General features: G+C 50.9%; 1 pseudogene; it reads left to right on the top strand.

Moving 5' to 3' along the window:
- Positions 1-3,726: 3,726 nt before the first annotated feature.
- Positions 3,727-5,072, top strand: LOC136507668 (transcription factor PCL1-like; annotated as a pseudogene).
- The last annotated feature ends 144 nt before the right edge of the window (positions 5,073-5,216 follow it).

Raw genomic sequence — 5,216 nt, forward strand, 5'->3', positions numbered from 1 at the left:
ATCAAGATGACACATGCAACATGAATTTAATAAATTAAAGTGAATAGGAAACCAGGATGATCCCATGCTATACTTGCCTTGAGCAACGTACTCCTGCTGGTCCTGCTCGTCAAAGTCGTACCCTTGACATCCCGAGAACTGCTCACCGTCTATACTCGATAACCACAGCAACATACAAGCATCCAGGAGCAATCATGCAAAGCAAACAAGGCTACAGATTAGAATAGTACACCAACAGCAAAGAATCAAGATGAAAAGTTTGAAAAACGAATCTACGTCTTGCTATGAACACGCGGACGCGAAGATCACAAAAATCAGATCTAAAACGGAGAAGTTATGAATTATACAAGATTTCCTATAGGCAAATAATAGATTAGATCTAAGCTCGAATTATAAAAGTTGGAAATCTATTTTATAGTAGCATAAACATGTAGATTACTTAATTACGAACCTAACGCAACTTGAACGGATCAAATCGGAGTTAAAACGGAGAAATTATGACAAAAACAAGTTGAATGGCAAAACTGTAAATAATTGAAAACGTATTTCAGTCCAACCGAACGAAAATACGCTTTCGAAAGAAAGAAACATAAACTGTGAAACGCGCAAAGGACCGTGGGTTAAGCCGAGAATAATTGTAAGGGTGTATTTGCAAAGTCGGCATCGAAAGGGTATCTTTCAATCTGAGCCCTTGGATTAGAAATCGACGGCTGAAAACTAATCCGGCGGGAATAGAGAGAGAGAGGGGCGCCGGAACAGTGACGACGGCAAGCCTCCGATGGCGGCGCCATGGCCGGCGTGCTGAAGCTCTCGAATCTCGACCTCCAGTGCACTATTCGACCAAAGAAAGGTACCGAGAGAGAGGAGGGAAAGGGGATCTCACCGGACTCGAAACGGAGGACCGGGAACCAACAACGGCGACGCGGTGCTCGATGAACGACGGCGGTACTCCAAGATTGCGGCGGTGCTAGGTTAGGCGGCTGCAGCTTGCGGGGCGAAGAACCGAGCGGTAGATGAGATTGAAGGAGGAGGTGCAGGCGCTATTATGGGGACGGAATTTCTTGGGCGCGACGGCATCATGAAGATCGTGGTCGAGGAGGGCTCATGCGACGGCACGGGATGGAGTCTGAGCCGGTCACGACGAGAGGAAGGAGGCGGGTCTGACGCCTGGGCCGGGCGGTCAGCGGCCGGAAGGAGACGGACGCGCGTGCCTGCGGAAGCGGCTGGGCCGAGCGGCGCTGGACCAGCTGCGGAGGGAGGGAGTGGGCCGCCGCGGTGTGGCGCGCAAGCAACCTAGGTTGCGCCCCAAGCGGAGACAGGAGGGCTGAGCAGCGGCCTGGGAAGGAGACAAGCAGGCCACGGCAGAAGCAAGGAGTGGGGAAAGAAGTTTATATATTTTTTTAATCTTTTTTTCAAAGCAAGTTCAAAATGCAATTTCAACTCAATTCGAAAACCGACTTCAACCAAACAATTCAAATAATAGGCAGCGGCATGAATGCACATTAATAGTTGTTGACCTATATTTGATTTTAAATTTGATAAACTTTGTTATTCTTCCTAAATTTAATGCTCACAAAAATGCTTTAATAAATCAATTTCTCCTATTTTAAAAGGTTGTAAAAATTTAGGGTGTTACATATGGTAAAAAATTGAGAAGGTTTTGCATAATTTCTCACGTACGATGTTTACAAACTAAGCATCTCCGTAGAAGAATTGTAGCGTTGAGAATGATTCAGTAAGATTTGGAGTCAAAGTGACAGTCGAATTGGGGTTTGGACTTCAAAACTTTTTGTATAGGCAATAGAGAACATAGATTATTACATGTGAAATTTTAGTAAATTTTGGATCTGGTTGATAATTTTAATTATTAAAGTGCAATTATAGAATTTTAATTGATATAAATTAAATTTGAGTTGTAACGCATACAATAATGGAATAATATTTCTAGAAAATCAAATATATATTGTTGAGTGAATTTGATAAGGTATTTTCAAAGTACATCGAAACAAATTGAGACAACACGTTATGAAAAAAGAGAAAAAAAAAGGAAATAGAAAAAAGTGAGGTTTGCCGAGTACCCTTTATCTGAGTCCTGGACACTCGGCAAACCATCGACACCGTCTATTTGAGGGCCTGTTTGGAAAGGAGGATTGCAAAACAGAGGAAAGGAAAAAAAACGCAGGAATGGGAGAAAAGAACGTATGGGCAAAATAGAGGATTGGAAAAACGTAGGAATTCTATATGAATGGTGATTTGGAACACAGGAATGAGATGATTATATTAATCTGGAATCAATAGATAAGAGGATCATTAACCGTTTCCTTTAACATAGACCTTGAATGATACAAGCTATTATTAAGACTTAATTGGACGAGCTGTTGAGTAGATTATCCGCACAGGAGGCATGTGAAACAACGGGCCCATGGACCAATTCCATTTAGATAAATTCATACAGCGTAGGGCCCACTGGTTCTTCAGCCTGTTCGGGAGGCCGTATCGTATCGTGGGATTATTTACTGCTGGCTGGTTTGGTGTGAGAGAAAAATACTGTTCCCGGCTGGAAATTTACGATCGTTACGAGCAAGCGAACAGGCCATGGTGCGATGTCCCCTGCCTCTTATCTCTTTTACTACTCATCTTCTCGAATGCGCTCTCCTCTACATACCACGCCGCCGCTCACGCCTGCCGCGCATACTGCCGCCGCTCGCTAGCACGCCGCCGCCGCGCCTGCCGCCCGCCGCGCCATCACTGCACAGCGATGTCACCGGCTTGTCACCAGTCAGGGCCATGGTGCGATGTTCTTTGTATCCGTGCAGATTTTACTTTGATGCCAGTGGATATGATTATATGAAAGAGTCTGCTTCCTTCAGCTTCTTTAATCCCTGTTTTTCAGCGCGTACATCCGTCTCACTTCGGGCATCCGCCAAAACTTTGGGTTGTAGTGGATGTTTTTGTTCCTGTGTTTTGTGAAGGGATGGGAGCCTTTCCGGAGGAACGGGAATGTTCATTCCTCCAATCCAAACGTCCCCTGACGTCAGCAAACGCTGGAAGTGTATTCCTTTGGCCTGCAATCCAAACGAGCCATGCGATGGCACCAACGCATCCCGCACCTCCACGTCAGCAATCCGTGGCACACGCCGCTCCACCAATCAGGGCCTGCTCCTCCGCTCTATAAAATCACGGCAACTCTCTCCTTTTCTTCCTCACAGCCAACAAAATCTTCCATCCCCAAATCGACCGAGCGAATTCACCGCAGCCTCCCACCACCGCGACCCTCCCTCCCGTAGCACGGCCTCGATGAATGGCAGCACGACGAGTTCAGCCCACGTCCGCGTATGGCAACGCGGTGAGCGCGGCCTGGGAGGACAGCGGCGTAGCGAGCGCGGCCTGGACGGACGGCGGCACGGCGGAGCGCGGCTTGTGCGGTTGGCGCGGCCTGGACGAACAGCGGCGCGGCGAGAGCATCTCGGCGAACAGCGACGCGGCGAGCACGCCTTGTGCGGCCTACATGGACGGCGCGGACGGCGGAGTGCTCAGCACGGCCTCGGCGGACGGCGTCAAACGACGAGCGTGACTAGGTCAGGGTGTAGCTACTTCGTCGTCGTGGAGGTCGTGCTGCTGGGCGGGCACGTCGTCGTCGTGGAGCCCAGCCACGGCGAGCACGGCCTGGGCTTACGACGGCACGGCCTGCGCGGCCTTGGGGGACGACCGGCAAGCGGGGTGGGCATGGCCGGCAAGCGGCGGAGCGGGTCATTCACCGCCGCAAAGAAGCCAACGTCTATATATCTGGGACAGTCTCTTGTCGAGCGTACAGGTCGTGACATTCGACGAAGAAGTCATGTTTGTGAGTGTCAGGGCATGGACACTCCGGCAAAGACAGGCATATTTGTCGAGTGTAAGGACCGGGGCACTCGGCAAATAAGGACATGTTTGTCGAGTGCCGAGGCTGGCTAGACACTCGACAAAAGCGTAGTGACCGTCTCCGCGTTGTCACGTTATTTTTTTTAGTGAACGTTTGTTTCAACGCTCAACAAAGTCTTTGCTGAGTGTCCGACCAAAAAACACTCGGCAAAGAGACGTTTGTCGGCACTGTATTTGTCGTGTGGCTATTTACCGAGTGTTTTTTTGGGGCTTTACCGTGTGCCCAAGACACACGACAAAGCTACTGTGTTTCCAGTAGTGACTACATGTCTTGTCCTCTGCTAACATTTTTTTTACTTATTTTTAGGTGACACCTTGTTCTATATCACTTGAAGAGATTGAGATAAATTTCGGTTCAGATGAGTAGGAGAATTTATGAAATTGTTGTTGTCTAAATGCAATGCGGCAACCCTTAAGGCTTGCTTTGGCAGCGGAGGCCAATTAACCCTAGGCAGATAACCCTGCACGTGGAATTATTTGGATTTTTTATTCCGCATCTGCCCCAGTGAAGATTACCACCTGTGGGGGAGTTTTCTTGTCGTTGTTTGGCAGCAGCTCCTCTTCTCTTCCTCCCCACGCCCACACAAATATCTCCGTCCCTGTCCCTATCTCTTCTCACCCGCCGCCGCCGGCGATTGAATCGATGGAGACGTCGCTGGATTGCTCGATTCTGTATGGGAATTGGTTGATTGATCTGGGGTTGCTGCTGTGCCTGTGCTGCTGAATCGATTTGGGATTCGAATTGGATTAGGCAGGTGTGTAGGGTAGGTGGGGATCCATCCATCGATTCGGCTGGGCGAGGAGGCGGTGGACGATTACGAGCTTCACATGGTGTGCTACGGCGGCGGCGGCGACGACGACGACGACGACGGGCGCGTGATGGAGTGGGAGTCGGGGCTCCCAGGCGACGACGAGCTGACCCCTCTGTCGCAGCCGCTGGTGCCCCCGGGTCTGGCGCCGGCGTTCCGCATCCCGCCGGAGCCCGGCGGACGCTGCTGGACGTGCACCGGGCATCGGCGGCCACGGTGTCGTGCTGGCGCGCGTCGTCGTCGTCGTCAGGAAGCAAAGGGAGCGGCTCCTCCTTCGCGCCCTTCCATCCCCAGGCGGGCGCAGCGCCTCCTCGGTCCTCGCCTCCTCGCGTCGAAGGATAGACAGAGCGACCCGCGAGCGGACGGGGAACCGTGCCCAGTGTCTCAAGACGTGGGGCGGCGCCCGGGGAAAACGCGTGGGTCGGGCTACCCTCCCCCTCCGCGTAGGCTTCCAAACGGCGCCGTAATCTGGCCCGTGGCCAGTTT

This window comes from Miscanthus floridulus, chromosome 15 (assembly GCF_019320115.1).
Source record: "Miscanthus floridulus cultivar M001 chromosome 15, ASM1932011v1, whole genome shotgun sequence".
In the NCBI taxonomy this organism is placed as follows: Eukaryota; Viridiplantae; Streptophyta; class Magnoliopsida; order Poales; family Poaceae; genus Miscanthus; species Miscanthus floridulus.